At 44.8% G+C, this 19062-nt stretch overlaps 1 protein-coding gene across 5 annotated transcripts in view; it reads right to left on the reverse strand.

Annotated features, from left to right (window-relative positions):
* The window catches only part of LOC139565392 (RNA binding protein fox-1 homolog 3-like), a 393289-nt gene that overhangs the window by 172037 nt on the left and 202190 nt on the right, over window positions 1–19062 (reverse strand). The window lies entirely within an intron of this gene.

The following is a 19062-nucleotide window of genomic DNA, read 5'->3' on the forward strand; positions in this document are numbered from 1 at the left end:
ACAGACAGACAAGACAGACAGACAGACAGACAGACAGACAGACAGACAGACAGACAGACAGACAGACAGACAGACAGACAGACAGAGTCAGTCTCACTTTCATGAAAGAGATGATGTTGGAGATGAGTTCACTCAAGCTGTTCACCTCCCTCCCTCTACTGTACAGCAGAGCACACACACACAGTTACACAAATCAACTACACACACATGCGCTATATATTTGCACACACACACACACACACACACACACACACACACACACACACACACACACACACACACACACACACACACACACACACACACACACACACACACACACACACACACACACACACACACACACACACACACACACACACACACTAACCGAGGAGAGTTCAAATGGCCTCCCTCCTCCCTGCTTTGCCTTGATACATTAAATGAGAGGAAGAAATGTCACATCTTGAGATGCTTATCATCGTGTCAAAAACGTGGTGTATAGAGTTCATCCTCTTGGCCTAATTAACTGTTGCCTCTACTGTCAGCCTATAACAGCTCAGGCACTAATGATGATCTTTACAGGGAGGGGAATATACAGAGTTCACTTTAACCTGGCATATAGGATGACATTTCTCTTCCCCATGAGAGAAGAGAAATGGAATGAACAACTTAAAATAGCCGCAAGTGAGGGAGAAAGATAACTGTAGGAAATCTATATTCTCTACAAGAACTAGCTAGCAATATAACCTCTCTTTTTACATGAGACAATGTTGTTCAGTACAGTACAATTTAGTGATCGATTCGACCATAATGGGGCTTGATAGTACCACTACAAGCCAAGCTAGCTAAGTTTAGCTAGCTGTGTTTGCTATACCTAAAATGCACAATAAGTCTAACATTACGGCTAGTTAGCAACTAGCTTAGCTAGCCTCAGTGCCTCTCATTATGAGCAAAACTGGAGAAATGTCTTGATGATGACGGCAGAGAGTAAAATAATGACTTTGGCTTTATTGCTCATATTAGTATTGGATTAACTATTGTAGCTAACGTGTGTCTGTGAGATGTCTCATATTTCTACACCTGCTGCTACAGTAGGAATACAGACAGTACACAACGATTGCCCATGAATGTCTAATGGCATTCTGGTCTTTCTCTCACAGACAATACCGCTTGGATACAGAGATGTTGATGACTCAAGAGGAGATGTGAAAGGTCCCATATCAAACAATCTCCCCTTGTATCAAAATGACTCCGAACACCTCACTGCACCACCCAAACACAACATATGCCAGTATTTCCTTTGTAGATCTGTAGTATTTATTATAAGTGTTAGTGGTACATATTCTTTATCCCTTTACACTTGTGTGTGTGTGTAAGGTAGTAGTTGTGGAATTGTTAGGTTAGATTACTTGTTGGTTATTACTGCATTGTCGGAACTAGAAGCACAAGCATTTCGCTACACTCGCATTAACATCTGCTAACCATGTGTATGTGACTAATAAAATTTGATTTGATTTGATTTGGTATATTTTACTTCTACTGTATATATGTCATACATTGCCATAACTGTTCCTGCATACTGCTGTGTAAACTCACCTCAGACTCCAGAGCAAATACACTTATCTTGAATACAAGTCATGTCTACGTATTTGCTACATTGACAGATGAACCTACTGTTTATTGAGACATGATTATTTGCCAACAAATTAAAGTTTAAATGATACACCAACTCCCTGCATCATTTGTTTTAGCAGTAAGATTGAAGATCGTTTATCCAAATACATTTAATGACTATCACAATGAATTGATCCAGAACTTGAAGTCAACACTTTATTGGTTTCCGATGCAGCTGGAATCATTTAGCCACTTGTCAGTGCAGTTATATTGTCAGTTATATACATATGTACGACAGCTAGCAATATCTATACCACAATGCAGTTGTGAGCATACTAGGCATTCTACTGTATATTATACTACAAAATCAGTCTAACTGAATATGGATGTTGTGTTGGTTGAACCCGGCTGCCTCCGCTCCAGACTCCTGGTCTTGCAGTGTGTGGAGATGTTGGGAGGAGGGCAAGGTAGAAGAGGAGGAGGAAGAAAAAAATCAATCGGAAGCGTCTCAATTAATCTGCGGAGTGGCGGATTGATTGCGGCCCTAAACTGGGTAAACAGGATTGTCTATTTAAAGGGCATGATCCCTTAATCATCACTTTAGCTCAAATAGACCAGGATGGTCACATCTGCTATCTCTGGATACCAGGACCTCCCCTTTGGCCCCAAACCTGCCCCCTATCCTCTCCCCTCCCCTGACCCACGTTCCGCCTCAACCCTTATGGTGGTCAGGGCACGTGGCCTGAAGCCCTCACCTCAAATTGCCGACATGGGACTCAACCAGTGGACTGACCAGCACAGCACAGAGGCTGAAGCCAAGGCCTAGTTTGACAAGCCTAGGAAATGGCCGCCTCTAGGTGTGAATACAAAAAACATTTAATATTACGTCTCACTCAGCTCGCCATGAGGACCATATTACAGGTTCTGGAGCACAGAGGACGCACACACATGCCAACGTGTATGAAAACTCTTGCCTTTCCATGAATTACAATGGCAGTTATTTTACAGCGGCGGCAGCGCTGTGCTGTATGGTGTGTGGAGGACCTGAGGGTCTAGAGGAGTTTCAGCCTCATGAAAAGACAAGACAGCAGCGGCCAGATGGATGGATGCTGCACATCTCTTTCAGTGTCATCACCATAGCAGGCCTATGTTTCCCTCCCTTTCCCCCCACCCTCACCCTCTCTCTGACTCACTCTCTCCCTCTCCCTCTCCCCCCTCCCTCTCTTTCTCCCCCCTCGCTCTCTCTGTTTCTCCCTCCCCCCCATCTCTCCCTCCTCCTCTCTGTCTCATTGTGTGGAGGCTCCACTAGCAGATCTTCCACCAGGCAGGCTCAATTCCTCCAGTCTGATTGAAGAAGCTCTCCTCTCCTCCTCAGCGGTTTGATTTACTCAGGCTATCTGTGAGGATTGGGGTGGAAGCCTCCTTATTAAGAGGAGACAGTCTGAACGGTTCCTCTGACTGATTGTGCAATTGAAAGGGAGGCATGTGAGCGGATATACAACAGCTATCGCTATATCGCCCTGACACACAAACACACACATCAACACGCACATAAACGCACACACGGCCAGACCCCGGTGGTTTATGTATGAGGCCTAGCAGGCACATGTCTGTCAGGATGAGGAGGAGACGGTAGCTCAGTATCTCCAGTCCAGTAAACCTGCAATATCCATATCTATAAAAGGCCCTTAAATCGCTCCCCAGTGGTAACTAGCTCCCATTCCATTTGTGCCACCATCACATGCACATCCAGACACCGACACGTGAAATAAAACCTACACACTGATATACTTTGAAAACCTCTTCTGTACGTATGTATCTGCACAAAGACAATTGCACATTTCCATATGAAACACACGTGCACACACTCACAGACATTCTCCCCAACCACTCATGAACACCCCCACATCGAGAGAGATAGAGAGAAACACGCTCAAAGAGGAGAAACGGCGCTTGAGGGAGCGAGGCGAACAGTGAGAGCAAAAGAAAGAGAGAAAGAGATTCCGGTTTCTGTAGTCACCCAGCCCTGCGGTCACGTCGACTACCCCGTGTGAATACAAAATGCAGCAAATTCCACCACGCTCACTTCATCTGAGAGACCAAATAAAGCCAGAGAACAAGAAATCTGGTTATGGAGGAGAGAGCAAACGGATTCATCAAATGATCTCTGCCCATTGACGGCTGTCTATGGCTGGAGGCCCAGGTTTTCCCATATGCAGCACTGTAGACACCTCTTTAAACAAAATGTATCTTTCCTCCCCGTATTAATCTGATACCATTGTCTCCAATACACATCATGGCTACTTGATGAACCCAATTTGCTTCAGTGTCTGTATTGTAATAAACAATCTATTTACTCTTCTCTCTCTCTCATAAGCCGGTGATTTTCCTCACAATCCAATACCCCTGCCATTGTTTTAGCCACAACTGCTATAAATGGATTGTTGGGTATAACTATGATTGTATTTGGAATGATTGGTAAGGATACAACAGGGGTATCAATAATGCTCCATATGATTCAAGGTTTATACATACTATACAGTACCAGTTGAAAAATCAAAAATCTATTTTGATTTGTTTAACACTTTTTTGGTTACTACATGATTGCATTTGTGTTATTTCATAGTTTTGATGTCTTCATTATTATTTACAATGTAGAAAATAGTAAAAATAAAGAAAAACCCTTGAATGAGTAGATGTGTCCAAACTTTGGACTGGTACTCTATATAGGTAACTGCCAAAATAAAGGAAACACCAACATAAAGTGTCTTAATAGGGTGATGGGCCCCACGAGCCACCAGAACAGCTTCAATGCACCTTGGCATAGATTCCACAAATGTGTCAGGAATTCTATTGGAGGGATGCAACACCATTTGTTCCACAAGAAATTCCATCATTCAGTGTTTTGTTGATAGTGATGGAAAATGCTGTCTCAGGCACCGATCCAGAATCTCCCATAAATGTTCAATTGGGTCTGAGATCTGGTGACTGAGACTGCCAGGGTGTATAGTTTATATAGTTTTTATGCTAATCAAATCATTGAGTGACCACTTGTGCCCTGTGGATGGGGGCATTGCCATGGTAGCAAAAATAATGGCCTGCCCAGCATTTTTATACATGAGTATGATGGGATGTTAACGGCTTAATTTAGCTCAGGAAACACACCTGTGTGGAAGCACCTGCTTTCAATATACTTTGTGTCCCTCATTTACTCAAGTGTTTCCATTATTTGATCAGTTACCTGTTTATTCTCAAGAGATAAAGAAATGAAGGTGCTGCCATATGAAGAATGGCAGGAGAATGACTGGTGTTCTATAGCTTCAAATGTTCTGCCAACGTTCTGCTGATGCCTCCATGGTTCCATACTGAGACAAACACGGATGCAAACAGAACATCCATCCACAACATGACAGATAGAGGCACACAAACATTTACATTCACTTCACCTTAATCAATTCAATCAACTATTTCATCATTCCAAGAAATGTATATTCTACATTTGTCATATATATAAAATGCCTGCGTCATGAATATTTCTACATTTTTTGTTGATGAATAATGTTGTCTGTTAATTCTAATAAATGGAGTTCTAATGATCAAACATAATTACAATTTACGACAGTTATGGTTCCCTCCTATGATCCTGTGAGTTATTAATGAGCAGCTATTGATTGGTTGCCGTAAAAAAGGGAAACCGGTTAATTCCATAAGTGCTATAGTGTAGATTGGTATGTGCCCTCCCTCCCTCCCTCCCTCCCTCCCTCCCTCCCTCCCTCCCTCCCTCCCTCCCTCCCTCCCTCCCTCCCTCCCTCCCTCCCTCCCTCCCTCCCTCCCTCCCTCTCCATTCGCTATCCCATCTCTCTCTCTCTCCATTCGCTCTCCCATCTCTCTCTCTCTCTTTCTCTTTCTCTCAGTAAGGCCAGGGGCAGGGTCTTTCCTGTAATTCCATGAATGCTGCTCCTGTGGCGGGCCGCGGCCCTGTCCTCCCTGAGGAGAACTTAGAACCTCTCAGACTGTGTGTGTGGGCCTTTGAGCCTCTGCTACTGCACAGTAATGGTGCCACCTGGACAAATGACTCTGGGCAACAATGATCAGTGATTACAGTGAATACCTAAGTGTCAGTATGCGGTTGTGAAGCACTGGGTATTGGGTAAGTATGATGACAGAACACAATGGGTTATTTCAGTGGTGTGTGTGGAAGTGGGGGGATAAGCTGGTCCATGCTGTGACGGGCAGTGTGATGGGCTCTGTGATGAGCTGGAGCTAGCTCTCTACCTCTCTCTATCTCTCAACCTGGGTTGGTGTACTGTACAGATTACTTTGTTACAGGCTTCCTGTCGTGAGTTATGCTGGTGAGAGGGAGGGAGGAGCCTGAGAGGAGAGACTTTGTAAAAACGAGAGCGCTCATAATCACAAGAACACAAACACTTACCATGCCCATTCAGAGAGATAAGCACCAGATCTCATCTACAAAACAATCCACTGGGTTTCCCCTTCCGTCAACAGGGACAGACCAGACAGAGACTGGGCCTACCTACAGAGTGACTTCATCTCACCCACTTCCTCCTACTCTGAGGGTGTGTGGAGAGAGAGGGGTGAGAGGGCAGAGGGAAGAGGGCGGGTCAAGCGTGGGCTCACCCAATAAACCCACCCACCCCTGATCACCCTCTTCTCCCTCCCTTCCTCACCCGCCACCTACCTCTGAGTGCATAAATCTAGCCTGGCTGACAGTTGCAATCAACAAGGGCCGTAGTGAACCATGCGTAATGGGCGGTTAAGACAGGGGCGTAGGGGAGCAGCAGGATTTACGGCAACAATTATAGCCACCATACAGTGAGCTGCCTGGGGTGGGGGTGGGGGGCTGGAGGGGGCGGGGGGCTGGAGTGGCCGGGGGCGTGGCGCTGGAGTGGAACAATGCAGGTACGTCTCATGATAACCGCGGAAAATATCACTCTGGCCGCCGGAGCCTGCATCGGAGAGGTAATACGTATGAGTCTCCCGAGACGGTGGGGACGGCGGAGAAGCCTGGCAGCTGGCCTGGAGAGGGACAGCGAGGAGCAGGAGAAGTGGTGTAAAAGATGTGTGAGATTAATAACGGTGAGTGTAGGGAGATGGCCCTAAACCCATGGATAATGCCATGCAGAGTTACTGCTACACTGTGAGAGGGGCTGGCGGTGAGTTATAGTGCAGCAAGGGGGAATTTCAGTATGATAACCCCTCCTCCAATCCATCCTGTTCCCTCTTAAACATATAAGGCATTACAAACACCGAGCAAAACACCAACCAGTGATATTAGCTACAACCCTTCAATTGGATCTAGCAGCCAGGCTTCCTTTCTAAGTGCGCTCAGATCTAGCCATATGTTTGCCCGACCTACTCCCCTGTAATCCATGTATTCGTGGAGCTCTATATGCATCACTCCATAACAAACACCCCATTGGACATGACCTGAGGAGGGGCGTGGGCCTGGCAGTGGCCAGGAAATGACACAGGGACGACCAGGAGGGTGGGAAGGGAAAGGAACACACTACTACAGGACCAATGAGTGAGTTTACAGAGGAGGACGACCACTCCACCACCAGCTGATGACTAATCCCACTGGTCATAACTGGGGTTAAAAGGTAAATCCTTCTTCTTTAGGTAGCAGAGGCTTATCCAATCAAAACAGCTAAAGTTACTCATTAATGCCAGTTTGTTGTTAGAAGTGGCCTTTTTTTGCAGAAGGTAGGAGATAAAATATTTGTGGAAGAAAGGAAAAATACTTTTTAATATGTCATTATAAAAAACAGACAGAGGACAGAGACACATAAGCTACTGTATTTGCATGGACAGATTCAGCCATATTACTGTTTTATAATGGACACATTCATTATATTGAAATTACACTGCAAAGCAAAACGTAGTGTGATTGACCACAGAAGAAAAAACACTAAACTTTTTTAAAAGGGATGCAAAGTCAGTTAGGTTCACTGAAAAGTTTCTAGCATCTTGAGGGAAATTGTAATTAGACACAAAAAATACTCTGAATAATCAAATCAGGTTTTGTACTGGGGGCCTTTGGAATGAAATTAACTCAGTTCATATAGTGGTGTATCTCTGAGCCTATTTTCTCCCTCTAAAATGTGTTGCCGGAACACCAGTCCCCTAAGACTTGATAGGAATCTAATTAACGTGGATCAATATTACTCTGAAATGTCTCTCTGTCTCTCTCTGCAGCTCTCTGGCTGCTCGTGTCTCCATTGCTTTCCTGTCTGAAACGCAGATGAAATTCATTTCTCTGAATGTGCCCTGTCTGAGCAGGTCAACACGCTTACCAGGCCCTCCCTCTGGCCCCAGGGGCCCCAAACCGCCCTTACTCATTTTCCTCTCTCAAATGCTCATATTAAGTCAGATCTGCAGTAGTCAATAAACAGATCAAATGGAACCTAAGCCACAAAAACTATATATTTTCTTGTTTCTCCGCCGAAGCGAATCTGACTCCTACGCAAATGTCCCCAAATGCCACGAGCCATTCAACCTAACCCGCTTGTTTGGAGCCTGTCACTGGTGCAAAGCTGTCGCCACCGCCCAACTCCTGGGGGAGGACCGATTTCTCTTCTCTCTCTTTCACATTGGATCCCATGTCCTGCAGAGGGAAAGGAGATCCACCCCTTTTCTTCTGCTGATCCACCATAGCGGGTAAAGAGAGGGGGATGGATAAAGGAGAGTGGGAGTGGAACGTCCTGCCTGCTGCAACGGATGGATAGAAAATACATGTATATGGTAAAAGAGTGATGAAGGAGCAAGCAGAATCCGGCAGAGCCACCTTACACAGCACGACCCGGCCAAGGGAACCAGAAGTGCTGATTCAAGAGTTGAGCCTGACATTTGGTGCAGGGAGAATAGGATCCCAGCCATGTGTTGTATATAGATCAATTATGACCATCACGACTTGAGATCGCTCCCCATAAATCACACGGAGTATAAAATAATCTAGTAAAATAATAGTCTATATATGGACGGCACCAGCAGCCCTCCGTACAACCCCATTATCACCCATCTTCAGAGTGGAGTGAGAATGAAATAAAACGTGAGACTCCTTGTAAAATCTTTTCTCTACACTGGAGCATAAATAATTACTTAGGCAGTAAAATAGAGGTGACGGAAGGCCGTTGAGAGAGAGACAGAGAGAAGATATGTCCGTTGTTTAAATGGAAGTTCAAATGCACTATAAAATGGAGATTTGAGTGGTAAAAAATCTCTGTGATACTCGCCTGCCTGCACCTCAACTGGACACACATCCTCTCTGTTATAGATCTGGGGAGGAGACCAGGGACAGGCCTTCCATCAAGAGTCAACACCTGTCAACATGCCCCCTGGAACAGTGTGTGTGTTTCAAGCGTATGTGTAAAGCCTGTGGGTGCATGTGCCGGTGCGGGCATCTGTTGCATGCTTCCCAGTCTAAACAGTTTGAGTATATCATGAAGACATTTTGTGATGTTTTTCTTCGTTTTGGTGTTCGGAAGGTTTTTTCGGCTGTTCCTATATACACATTTTTTTCATGAGGCTCGTCGAAGTTTGGTAGCCGAAGTCTACGCCCCTTCGTTGGTGATTGGTCAACAGTACTACTCATAGTAGGAGTGGGAGCATGAAGTGTTTGCTGTCTTTCACTTGAGAAGTACTACCACAAACATCTCAGATAGATGTAAAACATCTCCTCGGGCAAAACCCTCAAAATTCATTACAGATTTCTTGATTTGTCTTAGATTAACTTGGACTATTTTGAGGAAGTGTTATGGCTATGTTGTCTATGGTGGCTCAAGACAGACAGACAAAAGTAATATTGCTGTTTTTCAAGCAAAGGTCTTTAGGGAGGATGTGAGCACAGACGTTCACTTGGCCCAGTTTTGCTAGGAGCAAACCCAACCCATGTACGCGGACGGCTTAAGTTAGCTCAGCAGGGAACCCAGTGTGCTCCACCTCCATGAGGCATCCTGCAGTTCAGTTTGATGGTAATCCCCCGAGAGGCCCTCGCTCTGCAAGACACACTTACCTATTTATGAAGGGCCATTATGGCATGAATTAAGCCTTCTGTCTTCTTTCTCATTTAAAACACAAAAATGCTCACACGTACAGTAAGTACACACGCAGGCAGGAACACACACGCACACAAACACACAAGTACACAAGTAAACAAACACACACACGACGTGTTGAAGTCTACTATGTCTATACCAAAGACAACAGTGTAGTCCGTGGAAAATACACAGCCAAGGTCTTTGTTTGTGTTTGATCGTGTAGTCACATCTAACGGTACATTACATAGGAGTATGTTCAGAGCAAATTATTCAGTGCCATGTGTTTACACAAGTGGTATTTGCTTAAAGTTCCTTTATAGTGTGCTATAGTTTGAGAGATATTGGCCTGTAGAATGTCTTAGCCAAAACTCAATCAACAATGGCATAGTAGTGTGGTATTTTGCAGGTATTCACTAGCCATTCCTCATTTGATTGTTATATTCATAAAATAAAAAAGGGAGACTGTTTTTCCTCAAACTTCTGATGATTCAACGCTGTCTGCATAACCAGCTGCATTATTAACAAAAGCCTCAGTCATAACAATGATTTATTTGTGTCAGTTACCACCACACCCAAACTCATGCATTTGTGATGTACACCCAAAAATGTGAGGGCCTTTCACTTTCTCTGAGTTTGATGCATCAGGGGGATTGTAAAAGACATGGTTTCCGTCCCGATGAGCGGAAATTCAAGCACCTCATTTTTTTTTAAAGCTGAGAGAAAGAAAAGTGTGGAGAAACAGAGAACATGGACTCCTGCCTACACCCCTGCCTAAGCTCCTGTCTCCCAGGACAATAGGGTGGACGGAGGAAGAAAGTCATTATGTCTTTACATAACAGCCACATGTCCTCTCTGTGTGATTCTCTTAAGCGTCTCACAGAACAGATAAAAGCACCCAGGCATCAATCAGGCAACATCCTATCCAGAGCCTCTGGGTATGGCTGGTATGATTTGTTCCAGCCCCATTGTTCTAGGAGAAGAAGATACTCTTATTTCTAGAATCTAAGCATCCCACCAATACCCCCCTACACCTCCTCCACTATCTACTCCCTCCTACCTCCTCTCTTAACTGGGAGTCTGTGCAGATCTGGTGCGTTCAGCACATTCCTCCACAGTGGATATTTGAAATGTCAGGACATTTACTCTGCTTATGTGGTGGTAGATCAGAACTCCATACCGCCAGGCACGTTCCCCAGCCTTACCACATGTATTATTCATCCTGGGATGTATACAGGGCCAGCGCACTTGACTTTGTCAACGTTCTGTAAACACATGCACTAAATTATTGAGGTGCCTAAAGTAGGGTCTGTTGCTGGCGGGCGGGCGGGCGGGCAGGAGGATGGCGGGCCCCGTGCCATGACAGTTTGGATGGGCAGTAACGAGGCGCTGTGTAAGCACCCCTGGACACCTATAAAAAATGCACGAGCTGCCATCTCCCTCTCGGCCCCGCCCCCCACCACCCCACATCGAGTTCCACATGCCAATTCAGCCCGTCACCTGTCTGGCGGACATCACTGTCACCTCCGTCAGGAAGGAAGGGACAATACAGACACAGACCCATTGTCACCAGGACAGCCATTCCCATCATTCCCTGACATTGATTGCTACATCCTGACACTGATGGTCATCCCTGTCACACTGACGGTCATATTCTGAGACAAGCAGGCATGTTGAGGTCATTCCAGGTTAGCTTACAACTTACAAATAACATCCACTGACAAAGGCAGCAGAGTTGATAGGCTATCACACCAGACTGATTGCTAGATGTAGTCTATGCATGGTCAGACAAGTATTAGTAATCTGGTGCCATGGAGATGCGGGTACATTTTTCTGAACCATGATGTTCCAGACGAGTGTTTGTTAAGAAGATATTCAATATAATTGTTTTAAACGGTACACAATCTAATAAATAGTCATTTCCTGATGGTCTAATTGGTCCCAGGGGGACTTTAGTCTTAATCTATAATGAACAGTCCCACAGGACCTGGGCTTTATTGGATCTATGACAGTTGGGAGAAAAGATACAAAAGGTATTATTTATTCATATCTTTTTTAATTGAGCTGTGGAGCCTTGTGATCTCTGGCACTGTGGTAGAACAAGCTACCTAAGGAAGATCTCCCCCACAAAACTAATGCTACATAATTTTATAGTGTAGAGGCCTTTTTAACAGATAATTAGACATCGGAAACTCTTCAGGACAACGATACATATGAAAAAAATAATAATACGTCCAAAGCATCCACTACAGACGGACTAATGGATTGTACACATGTACATTATGCATTTCTAATCCACAACACGACTTTCACCTAAAATAAAACAATGATATAATAAATCAAAGCTTCTCTCCATCCTCTATACGAGTGCCAGTGATAGCCTGAGCACTTCCCCTATCCCCAGGAGACAGTGCTGCTGCGACAGCTCCCAAAGGCTCCACCTCACCCTACCATCCACCCTGGTTTGCATGAGTGAGGAGCAGAAGTCTAGGTAATTTGATCCCCAACCTCCTGTCCTCCTTGGCCGCCAACTCACAGCAGGCCTGTGCCTCCCTGCCCCAGCGCCACATAGTCCCAAAGGTGCACCATTTAAAGCAAAAACACTATTAACTGTTTAACACAATTAGGGCCCAGACATTAAGCCAATTTGTTTTGTTAAAGGCTGGGAATCATAATAGATGTGTTTTTAAAGGGGTAATTAAATCGTTTTTCACATCCATCTGGGAGGGCATTAGAATTTCAAAAGCATCTGGGAGATCAGGGGGAAGACTGGCTCAGATCATTGCCGTGGTTTTCTAAAAACATGACAAATGGTAATAACTTCTAGTGGAATATTGGCCTCTGCTTACGCCATTGCCATTCTGGAATTCCAGCTCCATTCTAGAGCTCACTCCTGCTGTGTTCCTAATGAGGAGGTGGGTGTTGGGGATGACTCTCTGAGAACTGTCAACAGCTGCTGAAACTAAGGATCAATAGATCAGTGTTACTTTATCAGCACCTACATTTCTAATGGGTTCGTAAGATGATAACTGTTTTGATCTGGGTTACCTGCCCCAATGCATAGTGCCAACTGTAAAGTTTGGTGGAAGCGGAATAATGGTATGGGGCTGTTTTTCATGGTTCGGACTGAGCCCCTTAGTTCCAGTGAAGGGAATTCTTAACGCTACAGCATACAATGACATTCTAGACGATTCTATGCTCCTAACTTTGTGGCTACAGTTTGGGGAAGGCCCTTCCTGTTTCAGCATGACAATGCCCCCCATGGACAAAGCGAGGTCCATACAGAAATGATTTGTTGAGATCGGTGTGGAAGAACTTAAATTGGCCTGCACAGAGCCCTGACCTCAACCCCATCGAACACCTTTGGGATGAATTGGAAAGCAGACTGCAAGCTGAGCCTAATCGCCCAACATCAGTGCCCGACCTCACTAATGCTCTTATGGCTGAATTGAAGCAAGTTCCCGCAGCAATGTTCCAACATCTAGGGGAAAGCCTACCCGGAAGAGTGGAGGCTGTTATAGCAGCAAAGGGGGGACTAATGAGATGTTTGACGAGCAGGTGTCCACATACTTTTGGTCATGTAGTTTAGGTCTTCTAAAAAAAGTATATGAATATGTATACATTCCAGCGAGGTAGATGTAATTGTGTGCACTAGTTACATCATTCACTTAAGCTTATAAATACATTAGTACACACACACACACACACACACACACACACACACACACACACACACACACACACACACACACACACACACACACACACACACACACACACACACACACACACACACACACACACACACACACACACACACAGAAGCAAACAAAAGCCAGCAGATGCTCCCGCCACAATGATCAGTGACCTCCCAGGCTTGCGACACTGTGCTAAATGAGCAACTTTCCTCTGCGGAGTAGTCAATAACCACACAGCCACAACGATCGTGTCAGCGTCCAGCCTGGCCAACACCCCCCGTAATTAATGAGTTCATGTCTCCTGGGCTCAGAGAGAGAGAGCGAGGGAGACAGCACAAGACATATATAGTCATCTATTACATGTGCTATCCAGAGGTCACTGCCCTCGCCCAGCTAGAGCAGGGGGGGGGGGGGGGGGGGGGGTGACAACCGTGCCCGTTGGCTGTGGTGTCAATCAAACGCAATTTGATTTATATCAATCAGCATTAGAAGACAGTGGATCTATAAGCGAGAGGATGGAGTGTTCAGTAGCAACATTAGCCAGAGTGCACATGATCTACAGATGAGTCAGTGTCTGTCTGCGTTGCTGCTGAGAAGGGCCGGCCTTTCAGTTTGATAGAGGATGGCTCAGTCAGTTTGATAGGGCATGGCTCAGTCAGTTTGATAGGGCATGGCTCAGTCAGTTTGATAGGGCATGGCTCAGTCAGTTTGATAGGGCATGGCTCAGTCAGTTTGATAGAGCATGGCTCAGTCAGTTTGATAGGGCATGGTTCAGTCAGTTTGATAGGGCATGGCTCAGTCAGTTTGATAGAGCATGGCTCAGTCAGTTTGATAGAGGATGGCTCAGTCAGTTTGATAGGGCATGGCTCAGTCAGTTTGATAGGGCATGGCTCAGTCAGTTTGATAGGGCATGGCTCGGTCAGTTTGATAGGGCATGGCTCGGTCAGTTTGATAGAGGATGGCTCAGTCAGTTTGATATGGCATGGCTCAGTCAGTTTGATAGGGCATGCATGGCTCAGTCAATTTGATAGAGCATGGCTCGGTCAGTTTGATAGGGCATGGCTCAGTCAGTTTGATAGGGCATGGCTCGGTCAGTTTGATAGGGCATGCATGGGTCAGTCAGTTTGATAGGGCATGGCTCGGTCAGTTTGATAGGGCATGCATGGGTCAGTCAGTTTGATAGAGCATGGCTCGGTCAGTTTGATAGGGCAGAGCTTAGTCAGTTTGACAGGGCATGGCTCAATCAGTTTGATAGGGCATGGCTCGGTCAGTTTGATAGGGCAGAGCTTAGTCAGTTTGACAGGGCATGGCTCAATCAGTTTGATAGGGCATGGCTCGGTCAGTTTGATAGGGCAGAGCTTAGTCAGTTTGACAGGGCATGGCTCAATCAGTTTGATAGGCATGGCTCGAGCCGTTCCATTACTGGCTCCCTTTTTGTCTTCCTTCTCTCTCTGCACCAATCTCTCCCCCTCCTCTACAGCATCAGGGGCATTTCTAGTCATACCACCCCATATCCCCTCCTCTCCTGCCCCCCTAACCCCCAGATCCTCTACAAAAACCTCATATCACCTCTCTGGAAAACAAGCCACATCTCTAGGTGGGGAGATAATCAATCTCTGGCTGCTCCCAGGGATCCCTCCCTGACTGTCCTGTCAGACAGAGTGGGTGCTGGTTGTGGTGGTGGTGGTAATGGGGTGCCTCAACTCTCCCTTCACTCACACCCTGCTGTCTTTACAGCTTGGCACTGAGTCAGTATAAAACTAACTCCAGACAAAAAACAACACACCCCGATCCCTGAGCGTACAGCTTTATTGATCCCAAACCAGCCCAACCAGGAAAAGGTACACAGCACATCTGTATCAATCTGTGTATTTCTGTAAGTTGTGCATATTGAGCAGCTACGTTGTATGTCTGGGGGTAACGTTTTAATCAAGGCCCTGCACATCAGATTAATGGAGAAATTTGATAAACGTCTCATATTCGCATCTAAATCTTGCCAAGTCAGGATTTCGGCTCAGAGCAATGGGAAATGAAGAACTAGAGTGGAGACAGGAAGTTCACAAAGCTTTTTTGAAGTAATCTCTTTAAAAAATGACTTTTAATCAGAATATCTGCAATATTTTCTGTGATGATTTAATTAGCGGGGAATCAAGGTGTCATCGGTTTTGAGGCATGGTCGTCCAAACCTCCTGCAGGTGGATCATGGGTGGCTTAGCTTTGTGATTCTAGAGCAGCAGCTGGTAGAGGTACTAGTCAGTCACTGATAAGACAGGTCTCATGCAATATTCAGTTTACCTATTTCTCAATTGAATTTGCACACTGTTCATCTTTAATTAAGCATTCCCAACAAAGACTAATTGACACCCCCTGAGATAACATATTTAAGGATATGTAATTGAGTCCACCACCCATACCGCTCTGTGGTGAGTAGAAATGCACAGAAACACACACAATTTGTTCTTAACTGACTTGCCTAGTTAAATAAAGGTTACATTTAAAAAATACAATTTTAAAAACTGCCAGCGTATGCACTCTCACACACAGGGATGAGCAAAAATTACAACATACATTTACAAAATACCATTAAGATCAATGTCAATTAAAAAATAAAAAATAAACTTTTATTTGGTAATGTACTTAATTAAAATACATACAAAAATACATTTGCAAGTACCCGGCCTGAACAGCAACAACAGTCTCACTAACGGTTACAAAGATGTTTTACTTGCTATGACTGTGATATGTTGAAATTTATCTACCTATTTTTGCAAGTAACTCTGGATAAGAGTGTCTGCTAAATGACCAAAATGTACATGTGAAAATGAACATACCAAAATCAACTGCAAAGCACACTGGGTATTGTTTCAGGGTGGAGTGCATTAGAATATTACTCAGCATGCTTTGCAATTGTTAATTTTTACATATACATTTATATTTAGTTCATTTATCAGACTCTTTTATCACGTCATAGTGCTATCAGACTTCTGATACCAATGCACGGTGAAAAGGGGGGCACAAAATGTGTACTGCTATAACAAAAAAAATATATATTGAAAATACAAATGACAGTGTTTTGAAAATACAAAATAAATTGGAGTGTAGTTCAGCCCAGTGTAATTCAAATTACAAAATGCGTATTTCAAATATATGTAAGAAAAATATTACCCATCTCTGCTCACACACATGCACTGCACGCACACACGTGCATGGCCTACACACAGACCCTGCAAAGTTACATTTGAGGAAAACACAGGCGAGAGCCTAGGGCAAGGTATAACAAGGGCAAGCAATGGAAAGATAAACTTGGTAATACACTCTTGCATTGTGTACACAAAGCATACCTTCATTTTTCATTACGCTAAAATGACTGGTGCACAGCAACCACAGACAGCAAAGTTTCATATCAAACCTAGATTGGTTGTTTTCTTGTTCCTTTTGACATTGTCACAGTCCTGGAATAATATTGATGGTGAAATTATTCTATTTATTAAGTAATCTTTGCGAGGCAGCTTTTCAATAGCATGCTGGTTCCATAACCCACCAAAGTGGCACTTTGCGGGCACATTGAACCGTGTCAATGCTAAGCGAGGCTGACACATTGGGAGATGAAAGTCTTGTCATTCATTTGCCAGTGACAACCTGTGTATGCTAATGTCCAAGCATCTTTAGCTCAAAGAGGGAGATGGCTCTGCTGTCTGCACACAGCAAGGCCTGGGAGACCAGTGCAGTCATGGGTTAGTCAGGGTCTGGTGACACTAAAGGAACCACGGTAATGGGAAAGTTATATAGACTAACAAACAGTACAACACCTTCTGACCAGGTTCTGGTCCTGTAGTCCTGCTGAGGATGAACAGATGTAGTCCTGGACACCTGGTAACCCTGCCAAACACTATATCCCGTAAACGTTGTCTCTCAATGGAATGCACCTTTGAGGGTTATTGACATACAGTTAGCTTTTCAAGTGTTCACATAGGCTATTTAGAAGGCAATAATTGCATAGTATGGATCTCTGTTTACTCAATGAATACTTGAAGGGAAAAGGGATTGATGCATTAGACTGCTCTATGGTATAATTAGTGATAAATGCAAAGCTCCGGTTTTGCAGTGAACATTGAATCAGCCTCAGCCACCAAGAACGGAAAGCCATTTGCCGTTTACTTCACTGAGGCCTTGGATATTAATATAATAGAAGTCTGTCTATTTGAGTGGATTTTAATATAATAGAAGTCTATCTATTTGAGTTTAGGTAGTCAAAAGTGAAAAATGTCAAAAGTGGCATCTAAAATCCATCACAATTTCTCCACATTCAGTACATGTATGTGGTATGTAGGCTATATCATTAAGATTCCTCATTCCCTATTCTGTAAACGAGTTGATTTGAACCGGTGCTTGTTAGTTTGGCTCAGGGAGATCTATATTTGATGTGGTGATCAGATGTATTACATTAGACACCTGACATGCTGATATTAGCTCCCCAGCAGCTGTCACAGGTGTGTCTGAATGATTGACTCCTAGCAGATCTGCTTTCAGATGAATATTTCATCTTCCCTTAATAGAAAACAGATGTTCTACACCTGTCTATACTGGGAGATAGGCTACTAGTAATGTATGCAATACTTACAGCTAACTACATTTAGCATGAAATATGCATCTGACAGATGCCCCACAATCAAGTTTCACGAGCATATAATGGAATATCGACAGATCTCATTTGAGCAGGGTAGATTGACCTCATAGGGGGGAACTAATACAACTTCTTGCACATTCAACCGGAAATATGCCCTGGCTGTATTTCAGTGTAAGGCGGGCAGCACTGTGGATGCCCTTTAAAGCATTGACCTCTTCAGGGAGTAAGGGCTGCTATGTGATTAATAAAGCTAGGCATTTATTGGCTCGCCAAGGCACTTTTACCAATAGGTCACCTGCTTGACCTTGGCGCAAGCGTGGGGATCGAAACCAAGTGGAAAGGAAACTATATGGCTCAGGGTGGTAACAGCAGACAAATGCTAAAAGGGTGGTCAAACTTCTAACACTCCCACACACCTACACTACCGTTCAAAAGTTTGGGATAGGGCCTCCCGGATGGCGCAGTGGTCTAGGACACTGCATTGCAGCACTACCTGTGCCACCAGAGACTCTGGGTTCGCGCCCAGGCTCTGTCGCAGGCGACCGGGAGGTCCGTGGGGCGACGCACAATTGGCCTAGCGTCGTCTGGGTTAGGGAGCACACCAGTGGGCCGGGCACAGTGCGCGCTAGCCAAGGTGGCCAGGTGCACGGTGTTTCCTCCGACACATTGGTGCGGCTGGCTTCCGGGTTGGAGGCGCGCTGTGTAAAGAAGCAGTGCGGTTGGGTTGTGTTTCGGAGGACGCATGGCTTTCGATCTTCGTCTCTCCCGAGCCCGTACGGGAGTTGTAGCGATGAGACAAGATAGTAATTACTAGCAATTGGATACCACGAAATTGGGGAGAAAAGGGGGTAAAGAAAAAAGTTTGGGATAGAAATGTCCTTGTTTTTGAAAGAAAAACTGAGCAAGAGTACAACAAAACACCAGTCTCAACGTCAACAGTGAAGAGACGACTTCGGGATGCAGGCCTTCTAGGCAGAGTTCCTCTGTCCAGTGTCTGTGTTCTTTTGCCCATCTTAATCTTTTCTTTTTATTGGCCAGTCTGCCTAGAAGGCCAGCATCCCGGAGTCGCCTCTTCACTCTTGACGTT

The sequence above is a fragment of the Salvelinus alpinus genome, chromosome 36 (genome assembly GCF_045679555.1).
Source record: "Salvelinus alpinus chromosome 36, SLU_Salpinus.1, whole genome shotgun sequence".
NCBI classification, from domain to species: Eukaryota; Metazoa; Chordata; class Actinopteri; order Salmoniformes; family Salmonidae; genus Salvelinus; species Salvelinus alpinus.